The sequence below is a fragment of the Mirounga leonina genome, unplaced genomic scaffold (assembly GCF_011800145.1).
Source record: "Mirounga leonina isolate KUSES-001 unplaced genomic scaffold, KU_Mleo_1.0 Mir_126, whole genome shotgun sequence".
Lineage (NCBI taxonomy): Eukaryota > Metazoa > Chordata > Mammalia > Carnivora > Phocidae > Mirounga > Mirounga leonina.
In genome coordinates, this window is record NW_023270314.1 from 28,850,218 (window position 1) to 28,865,909 (window position 15,692).

Genomic DNA, 15,692 nt, shown 5'->3' on the forward strand with positions numbered 1-15,692 from the left:
TATATATATTTAATACTAAATTGTATCAGTAGGGTTTCTGGTGTTGAAGAATTTTTGCATTACTGATATCACCCTGTTTAGGTGGAGTAGTAAAGACTGAATTAACTTTTGCCAGTATTTAACTTAGCAATTTCCATTTATGTTCATAAATGAGATAGTATAATATTTTTCTTACACTCACCTGGTCTTGTCTTTTCAGCAGCTTTATTGAGATTCTGTTTCACACATCACCAAGGTCACCTATTCAAAGCATACAATTCAGGTCACAGTAGTGGGGTATGGACCAAGTCCTGCACCTCATCCTGGGCGCCGGGGGCACCCTCAGGGAAGGACTGCTATCAGGGAAGCTCAGGCACTACTGCTGACCTGGAAACACTCAAGCCTGTGTGGTGAGGAGTGAGGTTCTGCTGAAGAGCTATAGCAGTAGGAGGCCGTGGAGGCCCTGGTGGGGCAGGTGCTACCCATATGTGAGATGGCTCTGCCCTGGAGCTTTGGGCCCTTGCCCGAGCCCCAATGGGACCTGCACAGAGCCAGCCCAGGGATGATTGACATCAGGAAAAAACCCTTGTAGGCTCTTGGGCAGAGCCCACCTTGGAGGGAGACTCCAAGCATGCTACAAAATATAGTTGCCTACATTTGCTTCTGTGAAAGACAGTCTTGACCTCCCACTCCAAATCCATGTCCTGATCTTTACACAATTGGAATCAAAAGATTTGGGCTATAGCCCAAATGAATTGGACTCAATTTTTTTAAATAGGCAAATTCCTGCCACTCATTTCCTTTGAGCTAGGGCACTTAATTGCCACCTTTTGGCTTGAGAGTTTCCAAAAGGCAATTTTGGTCTCAAGCCTATGTGTATGTGCCCATAGTTCTGAGGTTCAGCCAATGCTGGATACAGAACAGTCAGTGGCAGCAGGGTTGTGTTTTAAATGGTCTTATGCAAATGGTGGAAACTGAGAAGCTTGCATATTTTTAGAATTTTGTAAAGCCATTTTATAATAAATGAGAATCTCTGAAAGGAGAAGACAAACAAAACCAAGCATATAATTCAGTGGTCTCTAGCACATTCACAGAGTTGTGCAGCCCTCACTACAAACCAATCTCAAAACATTTTCCTCACTTCAAATAAATTCAATACCCATGCACAGTTACTCTCCATTCTCTTCCCCCAGCCCCTGCCATAGGCAGTCACTAATCTACTTTTTGCCTATATAAATTTGTCTATTCTAGACATCTGATCTTGGCATCACTAGTATGCTTTCTTTCATCTTTGTATTTTCTTTTTTTATTTAAATTCAATTAGCCAACATATAGTGCATCATTAGTTTTTGATATAATGTTCAGTGATTCATTAGTTGCATATAACATCTTTGTATTTTCTTAATACATTTGCATAAAAAAGGAACTATCACTTCCTTGAAGGTTTTATAAAATTCGCCTTTAGAATTTTGAGGACTTCTCTTTTTGTTGTTATTAGGGAAGGAAAATTTTGATTACCAATTTAATTCCTTTAATAATTAGTGATATATTTGGGTTTCGTATTTGTTCATGAATCAATTTTAGTGATTTGTAATTTTTGCCTATTTTCATTTAATTTTTAAAATTTCATTGGTAATTTGTTACTTATAATATTCTAAAATTTTTTCAAGCTTTTACAGCATTCATTTAATTTGAAAATAAAAAAATTTCAAACATACAGCAAAGTTGAAAGAATTCTACAGTGAACATTTACATAAGCACATCTAAATTTTACTATTAACATTTTAGTATACATGCCTTATCATCACCTATCCATCTATCCATTCGTCAATCCACATTTTTAAAACACATTTCAAAAAAAGTTCCAATTACATTTGTACACCTCATCCTAATCAGTATATTTCACTCTAATTACTTCAGCATGCATATCATTAACTAGAGTTCAAAATTTGACTACACCTTCTCTTTTTCTTTTGAGGTTAAATATACATGCTGAAATGTTAAGAGTGTTATTTTGTGAATTTTGATAACTGCAAACTGCTGTGTAACTCAAAGCCCTATTCAGATATAAAACATTACCCACACCCAAACAGACTGCTTCATATCATTTCCAGTCAATTCTTTTTCCCCACTCATTAACCATTGAACTGCTTTTTCCACTATAGATTAGTCTTGCCTTTTACAAAACATATAAACAGAATCATACAGTGTAATCACTGTATGAAAGTATTTGTCTTTCTCTCTCTGACTTATTTCACTTAGCATAATGCCCTCAAGTTACATGCATGTTGTCACAAATGACACACAAATGACATTGGCCTTAGATGACACATTAGACCAGAAATGCCTAATCATCACAATATGATGAGCCTTGGATGTTATACACAAATAATGAATCATGGAACACTACATCAAAAACAAATGAAGTACTGAAAATAACATAATAAAAAAAAAAGAAAAAAAAAGAAATGCATAATCACAGCCACAATGAGATATCATCTCATACCTGTTGGAATGACTAGTATCAAAAAGACAAGAGGGGCACCTGGCTGGCTTAGTTGGTAGAGCCTGCAACTGTTGATCTCGGGGTTATGAGTTCAAGTCCCACTCAAAAATAAAATTACAAAAGAACAAGAAATAAGTGTTGGCAAGGATGTAGAGAAAAGGGAACCTTTATGCACTGTTGCTGGGAATGTAAAATAGTGCAGTCACTATGGCAAATAATATGGATGACAGTTGCTCAAAAGAATTAAACATAGACTTATCATATGATCCAGCAATCCCACTTCTGGTTATATACCCCAAAGAATTGAAAGTAGGTACTTGAAAAGATATTTTTACACCCATGTACATAGCAGCATTATTCACAATAGCCAAAGGTTCAAAGCAACCCAATTATTTGTCCACAAATGAATAAATAAAATGTGGATATACATACAATGGAAAATTATTCAGCCCTAAAAGGGAAGGAAATTCTGACACATGCAGTAACATGGATGGACCTTAAGGACATTATGCTCAGTGAAATAAACCAGTAACAAAAGGACAAATATTTGTATGATTCCACTCACATAAGGTACCTAGAAAAGTCAAATTCATAGGGACAGAAGGTATAATGTTAGTTGCCAGGGACAGGGAGAAGGGAGAATGGGGAATTATTGTTTAATGGGTATACGGTTTCAGTTTGGTAAGATGGAAAAAGTTCTGGAGATGAGTAGTGTGGTGATGGTTGCACAACTATGTGAATGTACTTAATGTCACTGAACCATACTTTTAAAATGACTGCAATGTTAAAAAAAATCTTTGATGTTCAGAGTCACCAGAATATGCTTTACTACAAATTTATATTTATTTATTGGTGTTAATAATACACTTTCCAAAATGAATAAAATATATCTTTATGGAAAATTCTCTGGTTATTCAAATATTCATTCTCTATCATTCATTTGCCTTTTGGAATTTTTGGACAGTCTCATTAGGGCTCTATAATATGTGCAATATCTCAACCTATTTTCTATGTCTCTTAAATGCTCTCTGGTTTTTATGTTTTATTTTTCTATGTTGTGTTCTGAGGGAATTTTGTATACTGTCTTCAAAATCACCCATTAATTTATAACCAATGTAGTATAGAGATTATTTCATCCATTACAGTTTTAATTTTAATGAGAATAATTTTAGAGATACCTAATAATTTATTTTAGTATTTGTTTGATTTTGTTTGATTTTGTTTTTTTTCAGAAAATTCTTTCTAATATTTAAACTGTGTTGTTCATTTATCCCTTTTAATATCCCCAAAACATGTATGCTAAAGTATATGTTATAGGGTTCCAAAATAGTAGTGAATTGATTATTTTGGTGGCTAGATTTTTTTTTTTTTTTTTTTTTTGGTGGCTAGATTTTTAGCACTAACTTTTTTCGTGTGTTTTAGAATTTTGGTAGGCAGGGTCATTTAATAGGCAGGATTTGGTTGTTTTCTCTTCTCTTCTCTCTTTTTTTCTTTTTTGTCATCTGTGCAAACTCCTCCTTGTCAGTTTGTGTCTCCCTACCCCTACCCCAAACTCCAATTCACAACCAGCCTTTTGTGGCTCTTGCTTGGTCATGATATTAGGTGATGATTAATTGAAACTCCTTCCTGTGAGTGAGTCAGTGAGCAGATTGTCTCAGTGCCTCCTAATGAGGTTTTGTTTGTGATTTCCTGACATTTTTGCTCCAGAAGGCTTGCTTCTAGCCATGAAGTTATTGGCTAGAAAGTTGGCAAGTTTCATTTGTTCTTAGCTTTCTCTAAAGAATAGGGTAACCCCCACCCCACACACTCACTTCAAGCTTGAATAAATCTCGTGTCCTCCATCTTGTACAGAGCACATTTAATTCCCAGTATCCTATATGAAGTTAATCAGAGCTATACCTAGAGATTGGAAGACTTATTGTTTCAGTGCTATGCAACATTTTGCATTTCTGTTCCGTTTATATTTCAAGGATATTCTCATTATGTTTTTGTTAGACTATGCCATTTTACCCATCAGATATTGTGTTGGAAGCAGGATGGGCCCCTCAAGTCCAAAATTATGGCTTGCATAATTTAAGTTCCTTCCCCAGAAGCAGACTTTGAGATAAGGATTCATGTAAATGTGGTTTATTAAAGAAGTGAGCCTCAGGGGCGCCTGGGTGGCTCAGATGGTTAAGCGTCTGCCTTCAGCTCAGGTCATGATCCCAGGGTCCTGGGATTGAGCCCCACATCGGGCTCCTGGCTCAGCGGGGAGCCTGCTTCTCCCTCTGCCTTTGCCTCTCCCCCTGCTCATGCTCTCGATCTCTCTCTATCTCTGTGTCTCAAATGAATAAATAAAATCTTAAAAAAAAAAAAAAAAGAAGTGAGCTCAGAGAAACTGTTTAAGAAGTGAGAAGAACTGGAGTGTAAAATCTAGTAATTCCAGCTTTCTGTATATCTGAGTGAAATGGCTTCTGTGGCCCAAGGGGAATCCTTCAAAGAGTAGAGGTGCAAGCCATTATAAAGAAAGCACGTAAAAGCTGAGAAAAAGGTGCAGAGAACAGGTAACGGGAATCCAAAGGGTCCTTAAGAGGTATGTGACAGTGCCCACTGTAGCATACCCATTATACCCCTCAGATTTATATACTTCTTATACTAACTTAATTCCATTGTGCCAAAACCCTTTAAGAATTATTTGGGTCATAATTTCTTGGGGGAAAACATTTATCACAATTTGAGTTCTCCAGAAGCAGATGCTGAGTTAGAATTTTGGGGCAAGGTACTTTATTGGAGACTAACACCTGTGAAAATTAGAGAGTAAGCATGATTGGGCAGAAGGAGGAGTTAAACTGTGATGCAAGCCTGATGAAGGCTTAGGAAGCCTGGGAGTGAGTATTGACCATCAGATTTGTCCCACACCAGGCCAAGACAGCCAGGCTTATGCTACCACCTCAATCAGTGGTATAGTCTGTCCCTAGAAGGACATGACCTTGGGCAAGGTGGTTCCCTGCACTGGAAGGTGTGAGCTAACTATACTCCCTGCATCTACACAGTAGGTTTTGTTGAAATGGAATCTGGGCAATTTATCTCTGTGTCTGCCACAATCTACAAGGATAAGCTAGTGGGAATTACAGCTCTTGCTGCTGTGGCTATTCCCTAGACCATAACATATTCTTTATCTCCCTTCTCTAACACCCATTAAATGTTCCTTTCATTGGCTTACATTTTTGCAGAGTGAACCAGAACTGCATCCCTAGGCATATGAGACCTTTGTTTCTAAATCCTTATCAAGATGTAACTTCTATAACTGCAGTGTCAAGAGACATCCCAGAGGATCAGCTGAGTGCCACACATGTTCTCCATTATTTATTACGTAGCAACAACCCTACTTCATGACGATCGTTGATAATCACTGCACCATTCCTTCCTGCATCTCAAATCTTTCAACTGGGGTTAGTTCCCTATTGCTCCATGTATACTTTTTAGATAGGACCTTTAGTGAGAAACTGTAGATTTTAGGTTCTCTTTTTATTTGTCAGAAGTTGCCTTTATTTAACTCTCACTTGAAAGACAGTTGCATTGAGTATAGAAATCTAGATATATAGTTTCTCTCAGTTCACCATGGCTTTCACTCTTGTTATGGATAATGCAAACTCTAATTTAATTACTGTTCTTATGTAGATAATTGGTCATTTATTTTCTAGTTGCTTTGTTATACTCTGTGCATTTGGTGTTTTGCAGTTTTATTATATGACTAGATTTATTTTATTTTCTCTCTCTTTTTTAAAAAATATATTTAAATTCAATTAATTAACATATAGTGTATTATTAGTTTCAAGGGTAGAATTTAGTGATTCATCAGTTGCATATAACACCGTGTTCATTACATCAAGTTCATTAATGCCCAACATCCAGTTATTCCATCCCCCGACCTACCTCCCCTCCAGCAATTCTGTTTGTTTCATATATTTAAGAGTCTCTTATGGTTTGTCTCCCTAATTTTGTCTTATTTTATTTTTCTCTCCCTTCCCCTATGATCATCTGTTTTGTTTCTTAAATTCCACATGAGTGAAAATCATGATAATTGTCTTTTTCTGACTGACTTATTTCACTTAGCATAATACCCTCTAGTTCCATCAGTTCATCCATAATATTCCATTGTATATATATGTCACATCTTTATCCATTCATTTATCCAAAGGATACAAACATAGTGATTCGAAGGGACACCTGCATCCCAATGTTTATAGCAGCAATGTCCACAATAGCCAAAATATGGAAAGAATCCAGATGTCCATTGACAGATGAATGGATATTATATAACTAGATTTATATTTTATTTTTATTAATCTGTTGGCATTACTTCCTGGAAGATTTTAAGATATTCCCTCTTTTTCAACCTCTTGTGAACTTATGCAACTCTGATCTAGGCATATTTTATCTTCTCACTCTATCATTCCTGTCTCTTCCTAATATTTTTAATCTATTTGTTCTTAGAACCCTCTTCCTAATATTTTTAATCTATTTGTTCTTAGAACTGCAATCTGGGCAATTTATTTGATTTAATAATATAATTTATCAATTTTCTCTAAAACTGTATCTAAACAGTTGTTTAATCCATCATTCAAATTTTGAGTTGTGTGTGTGTGTGTGTGTGTGTGACATTTCTGCAATTACTGGGTTCATTTTTTTTTTCCTCTTTCAAGTTTCAGAAGTAGAATTTTGAGATTTATCACTTACATATAACACCCAGTGCTCATCACAATAAGTGCCTTCCTTAATTCTCATCACCCATTTAACCCATCCCCCTGTCCACCTTCCCTCCAGCAATCCTCAACTTGTTCTCTATAGTTAAGAGTGTGTTTATGGTTTGCCTCTCTCTTCTTTTTTCCCCCACTATGTTTATCTGTTTTGTTTCTTAAATTCCACATATGAGTGAAATCATATGGTATTTGTCTTTCTCTGACTTATTTTACTTTGCATACTACAGTCTAGCTCCATCCATGTCATTGCAAATGGCAAGATTTCATTCTTTTTATGGGTGAGTAATATTCCATTATATATTTTAACCACCTCTTCTTTATCCATTCATTAGTTGATGGAAAATTGGGCTCTGTCCATAATTTGGATATTGTTCATAATGCTGCTATAAACATCAGGGTGCATCTGTCCCTTCAAATCAGTAGTTTTGTATCCTTTGGGTAAATACCTAGTAGTACAATTCCTGGATAATAGGGTAGTTCTATTTTTAACTTTTGGAGGAACCTCCATACTGTTTTCCAGAGTGACTGCACCAGTTTGCATTCCTACCATCAGTGCAAGAGGGTTCCCCTTTCCCTATAACCTTGCCAACATCTGTTAATTCCTATGTTGTTAATTTTAGCCATTCTGACAGGTGTGAGGTGATGTCTCATTGTAGTTTTGATTTGTATTTTCCTGATGATGAGTGATGTTGAGTGAGCATCTTTTCGTGTCTGTTAGCCATCTGGATGTCTTTTTTGGAAAAATGTCTATTCATGTCTTCTGCCCATTTTTAATTGGATTATTCATTTTTTGGGTGTCCAGTTTGATAAGTTCTTTATACATTTTGGATACTAACCCTTTATCAGATATGTCATTTGCAATTACCTTCTCCCATTCCATAGATTGCCTTTTCATTTTGTTGATTGTTTCCTTCACTGTGTAAAAAGCTTTTTATCTTGATGAAGTCCCAATAGTTCATTTTTGCTTTTGTTTCCCTTGCCTCAGGAAACATTTCTAGTAAGATGTTGCTACAGCTGAGGTCAAAGAGATTGCTGCCTATGTCCTCCTCTAGGATTTTGATTGTTTCCTGTCTCACATTTAGGTTTTTAAACCATTTGAATTTGTTTTTGTGTATGGGGTAAGAAAGTGATCCAGTTTCATTCTTTTGCATGTTGCTGTCCAATTTTCCCAACACCATTTGTTGAAAAGACTGTCTTTTTCCCATTGGATATTCTTTCCTGCTTTGTTGAAGATTAGTTGACCATAGAGTTGTAGGTCCATTTCTGGGTTTTCTATTCTGTTCCATTGACCTATGTGTCTGTTTTTGTGCCAGTACCATACTGTCTTTTTTTTTTTTTTTTTTTTGCTTTTGCTACCATGTTTTTATGTTAATCACCATACATTACATCATTAGTTTTTGATGTAGTGTTCCATGATTCATTGTTTGCATATACCATACTGTCTTGATGACTACAGCTTTGTAATATAGCTTGAAGTCCAGAATTGTGATGCCTCCAGCTATGCTTTTCTTTTTCAAGATTGCTTTGTCTATTTGGGGTCTTTTGTGGTTCCATACAAATTTTAGGATTGTTTGTTCTAGCTCTGTGAAAGATGCTGGTGATATTTTGATCAGGATTGCATTAAATGCATAGATTGCTTTGGCTGGCACAAATATTTTAACAATATGTTTTATGTTTTCTTCCATCCCATGAGCATGGAATGTTTTTCCATATATTTGTGTCCCCTTCAATTTGTTTTATAAGTGTTCTATAGTTTTCAGAGTATAGATCTTTAACCTCTTTGGTTAGGTTTATTCCTAGGTATCTTATGGTTTTGGGTGCAATTGTAAATGGGATCAATTCCTTGATTTCTCTTTCTGCTGCTTCATTATTAGTGTGTAGAAATACAACAGATTTCTGTACATTGATTTTGTATCCTGCAACTTCACTGAATTTCTGTATCAGTTCTAGCAATTTTTTGGTGGAGTCTTTTGGGTTTTCTGTGTAGAGTATCATGTCATCTGCAAATAGTGAAAATTTGATTTCTTCCTTGCCAATTTGGATGCCATTTATTTGTTTTATTTTATTTCATTTCATTTCATATTATTTTTGGTCTGATTGCTCTGGCTAGGACTTCCAGTACTCTGTTAAATAACAGTAGTGAGTGTGTACATCCCTGTCTTTTTCCTGACTGTAGAGGAGAAGCTCTCAGTTTTTCCCCTTGGAGGATGATATTAGCTGTGGGTTTTTCATATATGGCCTTTATGATGTTAAGGTACTGTTCCAAATATCCCTACTTTGTTGAAGGCTTTATCAAGAATGGATGCTGTATTTTGTCAAATGTTTTTTCTGCATCTTTTGAGAAGGTCATATGGTTCTTATCCTTTCTTTTATCAATGTGGTGTATCATGTCAATTGATTTGCAAATATTGAACAACCCTTGCAGCCAAGAATAAATCCCACTTGGTCGTGGTGAATAATTCTTTTAATGTACCATTGGATTTGATTTGCTAGTATTTAGTTGAGAATTTTTGCATCCATGTTCACTAGGCATATTGGCTTGTAATTCTCTTTTTTCATGGGGTCTTTGTCTGGTTTTGGGATCAAAGTAATGCGGCCTCATAGAATGAGTTTGGGAGTTTTCCTTCCATTTCTATTTTTTGAAACAGTTGAGAAGAATAGGTATTAACTCTTCTCTAAATGTTTGAATTTAAAGAATTCCCCTAGGAAGCCACCTGGCCCTGTACTTTTGTTTCTTGGGAGATTTTTGATTACTGATTCAATTTCTTTGCTGGTTATCAGTCTGTTCAAGTTGCCTATTTTTTCTTGTTTCAGTTTTGGTAGTTTATATGTTTCTAGGAATTTATCTATTTTTTCCAGATTGTCCAATTTGTTGGCATAGAATTTTTTATAATATTCTCTTATTTCTGTGGTGTTGGTTGTGATCTCTCTTTCTTACTTATGATTTTATTTATTTGGGTCTTTTTTCTTTTTGATAAGTCTGATGAGGGATTTATCAATTTTATTAATTATTTCAAAGAACCAGCTCCTGGTTTCATTGATCTGTTCTACGGGGTTTTTATTGTTGTTGTTGTTTCTATATCATTTATTCCTGCTCTAATCTTTATTATTTCCCTTCTTCTGCTGGCTTTAAGCTTTGTTTGTTGTTCTTTTTCTAGCTCCTTTCTAGGTGTAAGGTTAGGTTGTGTATTTGAGATTTTTCTTGCTTCTTAAGGTAGGGCTGTATTGCTATATACTTCCTTATTATGACTGGTTTTGCTGTATCCCAAATGTTTTGGACCATCATGTTTTCATTTTCATTTATTTCCATGTATTTTTTAACTTCTGTGATTTCCTGGTTGGCCCATTTGTTCTTTAGTAGGATGTTCTTTAATCTCCACGGATTTATCGTCTTTCCAAATTTTTTCTTGTGATTGACTTCGAATTTCATAGCATTGTGGTCAGAAAATATGCATGCTATGATCTCAATTTTTTGTACTTGTTGAGTCCTGATTTGTGACCCAGTATGTGATCTATTCTGGAGAATGTCCTATGTGCACTCGAAGGAACTATTTTAAATTCCCTACTTGATGTGTTTAGAATCGCACAAGAAGCTGGAATTTAGAAATCTGCTTTGATGTTATGAAGATAAAATTTTCTTTTCCACTCAGAACCAATGGTAATACTGTTGCTTACTCACCATCTTTGGGTCCCAGTTTATACAGGGGTCTAAATTAAAATCCCCACTGAGGGAAGGCTCTTGGGTAAGGGTAGTCATTGAAGTGGAGCTTATGGGGTTCAACAGAAACCTTTGGGATAAAAGTCAGGTTTGGTATTCACTTAACTCATTGAGATTCAGCTTTAATTTTTTTGACTTTGCAGAATCCTCTTACTGCAAATTCAGAAATATATTTAAAATATTAAGTTTTAAAAATACTATATCCAGTTACAGTGGTCATTAAGGGCATCTAGGCTGCTGTACAGCAAGAAAAGGGGATTCTTCAAATTCCTTTATTTACCATTATAATTTTTTATAAAAATGTTTTCATCCACATATAGATCAGGAACAATCTTCCTAATAACTGCATAATACACTTACATGGATATACAGTAATTAATTAATGTGCTCTATTTCTCATATTTTTAGGTAGTTTTTAATTGTTCTTATTAAACTTGTACTTTGACCATATACCTTTCATATATATGTAGGTATTGCTTTAGGAATGATCTATAGAAGTAAAATTCCTAGGTCAAAGTCTTACACAGTTTAAATTTTTAACAGCTTTATTGAGGCATAATTTGTTTACAATAACTGTATAATTTGATAAACTTTGATGTGTGTGTGTGTGTGTATGTGGGTGTTTGTGACCACCTTACAAATATTTCCTTATGCTGCTTTGTGATCCTTCCCTCTCACCCCTGGCCAACATTCCAGTAATCTACAAATTCTATTATTTGTGGATCAGCTTCAAATGACTGATTTTTTTTACTCATTATGGGTTGCACTTTCCTTTCTCTTTACATGCCTGTGAGTTTTTTTGTTTTTTTTTTTAAGATTTTATTTATTTATTTGAGAGAGAGAGAGAATGAGAGAGAACACATGAGAGGGGGGAGGGCCAGAGGGAGAAGCAGACTCCCTGCCGAGCAGGGAGCCCGATGTGGGACTTGATCCAGGGACTCCAGGATCATGACCTGAGCCGAAGGCAGTTGCTTAACCAACTGAGCCACCCAGGCGCCCGCCTGTGAGTTTTTTTATTGTGATATTATGATATCAGATATGATGAATTTTACCCTGCCCCATGCTTGATATTTTTTGAATTCCTAAAATTATTATTGAGCTTCATTCTGGGAGAAGTTAGGTTACTTTCAGTTCTTGTTTTAAAACTTTATTAGATAAAACCAGAGTGGTGTTTAATCAAGTTTTTTTTTTTGCTTTGTTTAATCAAGTTTTAATTTTCCCTACTATTGAGACCATACCCTGCTGAGTACTCTTAACTGATTGGGGAAGAAGTCACAAAGGTCCAGTGAAGGCAATTGCCAGATAGAGAGATAAGTGCATAGAGGAGTAGAAAAGGGGGGAAAAAAAAAGCAAACTAACAAAACCCAAATTCAAATTAGTCTGTGACAGAAATCTGTTGCATTTCTATACTTTAATAATGAAGCAGCTGAAAGAGAAATTAAGAAAACAATCCCATTTGCAATAGCACCAAAATTAATAAAATAGCTAGGAATAAATTTAACTAAAGATCTGTACTCTGAAAACTATAAAACATTGATGGAACAAATTGAAGATGACAAAGAAATGGAAAGGCATTCCATGCTCATAAAGGAAACAGTCAACAAAACAAAGAGGCAAACCACAGAATGGGAGAAGATATTTGCAAATGACACTACAGACAAAGGGCTGTATCCAAGATCTATAAAGAACTTCTCAAACTCAATACCCCAAAAACAAATAATCAAGTCAAAAAAATGGGCAGAAGACATGAACAGACACTTCTCAAAAGAACACATACAAATGGCTAGAAGACACATGAAAAAGTGTTCATCACCATTGGCCATCAGGGATATTCAAATCAAAACCACAATGAGATACCACCTTACACCAGTCAGAATGGCAAAAATGGACAAGGCAAGAAACAACAAATGTTGGAGAGGTTGTGGAGAAAGGGGAACCCTCTTACACTATTGGTGGGAATGCAAGTTGGTACAGCCAGTTTGGAAACAGTGTGGAGGTGCCTCAAAAATTTAAAAATAGAGCTACCCTATGACCCAGCAATTGCACTACTGGGTATTTACCCCAAAGACACAGATGTAGTGAAAAGAAGGGCCAAATGCACCCCAATGTTCATAGCAGCAATGTCCACAATAGCCAAACTGTGGAAAGAGCCGAGATGCCCTTCAACAGACAAATGGATAGAGATGTGGTCCATATATACAATGGAATATTCCTCAGCCATCAGAAAGGATGAATACCCAACTTTTGCATCAACATGGGTGGAACTGGAGGAGATTATGCTAAGGAAATAAGTCAAGCAGAGAAAGTCAATTATATGGTTTCACTTATTTGTGGAACATAAGGAACAGCATGGAGGACATTAGGAGAAGGAAGGGAAAAATGAAGGGGCGGGTAAGCAGAGGGGGAGATGAACCATGAGAGACTATGGACTCCGGGAAACAAACTGAGGGTTTCAGAGGGAAGGGGGGTGGGGGAATGGGTTAGCCCAATGATGGGTATTAATGGGTATTAAGGAGGGCACGTATTGCATGGAGCACTGGGTGTTATACACAAACAATGAATCATGGAACACTACATCAAAAACTAATGATGTACTGTATGGTGACTAACATAACATAATAAAATTAAATTAAATTAAAAAATAAAATAAAATAAAATGTTTATACTACCAAAAACAATCTACAGATTTAAAGCAATCTCTACCAAAATACCAAAAGAATTTTTCTAGAAAAAACAATCCTAAAATTTGTGTGAAACCACAGAAGACCCTGAATAGCCAAAGCAACCTTGAGGAAGAAAAGCAAAACTGGAGGTATCACAATTCAGACTTCAAGTTATATTACAAAGCTATAATAATCAAACCAATATGGTACTGGCCAAAAAGAGACACACAGATCAATGGAACAGAATAGAAAAGCTGGACATAAACCCACAAATATATGGTAAATTAATCTTTCACAGAGGAGGAAATAATGAACAATGGGAAAAAGACAGTCTCTTCAATAAATGGTGTTGGGAAAATTGGACAGCTACATGCAAAAGAATGAAACTGGACCAATTTCTTATGGCATACACAAAAATAAACTCAAAATGGATTAAAGACCTACATGTGAGACCTGAAACCATAAAAATCCTTGAAGAGAGCACAGGCAGCAATTACTTTTATCTCGGCTATAGCAACATCTTTGTAAATTGTCTCCTGAAGCAAGACAAACAAGAGAAAATAAACTATTGGGACTACATCAAAATAAAAAGCTTCTGCACAGTCAAGGAAACAATCAACAACTCAGCCTTTAGGAATTGACAGGCTATTGAATGGGAGAAGATATTTGCAAATGACATATCAGATAAGGGGCTAGTATCCAAAATATATAAAGAACTTACCAAATTCAACACCCCAAAACCAATAATCCAATTAACAATGGGCAGAAGACATGAACAGCCATTTCTCCAAAGAAGACATATAAATGGCCAACAGACACATGAAAAAATGGTCCACATCACTTGGCATCAGGGAAATACAAATCAAAACCACAATGAGATACCACCTCACACCGGACAGAATGGCTAAAATTAATAAGTCAGGAAACAACAAATGTTGGCAAGGACGGGGAGAAATAGGAACTATCTTACACTATTAGTGGGAAAGGAAGCTGATATAGCCACTCTGGAAAACAGTATGGCGGTTCCTCAAGAAGTTAAAAATAGAGCTACCCTACAACTCAGCAATTGCACTACTAGGTACTTACTCCAAAGATACAAATGTGATGATCCGAAGGGACACCTGTACCCCAATGTTTATAGCAGCAATGTCCACAATAGCCAAACTATGGAAAGAGCCCAGATGTCCATCGACAGATGAATGGATAAAGAAGATGTGGTATATATATACAAACTACTCAGCCATCAGAAAGGATGAGTATTTACCATTTACATCCACGTGGATGGAACGGGAGGCTATTATGCTAAGCGAAATAAGTCAATCAGAGAAAGACAATTATTATATGGTTTCACTCATATGTGGAATATAAGAAACAGTGCAGAGGATCATAGGGGAAGGGAGGGAAAATTGATGGGAAGTAATCAGAGAGGGAGAGAAACCATGAGAGACTCTTAAGTATAGAAAAGGATCTGAGGGTTGCTGGAGGGGAGGTTGGAAGGGGGATGGGATAATTGGGTGATGGACATTAAGGAGGGCACGTGATGTGATGAGCACTGGGTGTTATATGCAACTGATGAATTATTGAACACTGCATCTGAAACTAATGATATACTATATGATGGCTAATTGACTTTTAATTTAAAAAGATAGAGTGAAATGGTGGATGACTGGTGAAGAGAAATTCCCATTACAGGCCAGAGATGGAGAGCTGGAAAGAGCACCATTCCTATCACTGCAACAAGAAAATAGCTGGACACACTGCAGATTAACAACTGCAACTCTTGAAACCATAAGCAGGTTATAGTGCAAATGGCTAATTTGAAATCTGGAGAGAGACAAATACCTGCATGGGTAACAAGGTTTAACTAGGATAGATACTATGAAAAGCCATCTAAACTGGTATGAAGAATAAACACAACATTTTTAATGAATTCCTAAAGGCTGAGTGTGGGCTAGTGTGAGAATATGAAGCCTCTGGAGGCTGCAGAGAGGTTCACACTCTCTTGCAGGCTTTTCCTGTGAGAAATGTAAAGAAACAGAGAGTACCCTTAAAAGCCTCCCTGTGTAGGGATAGGGGAACAGCAG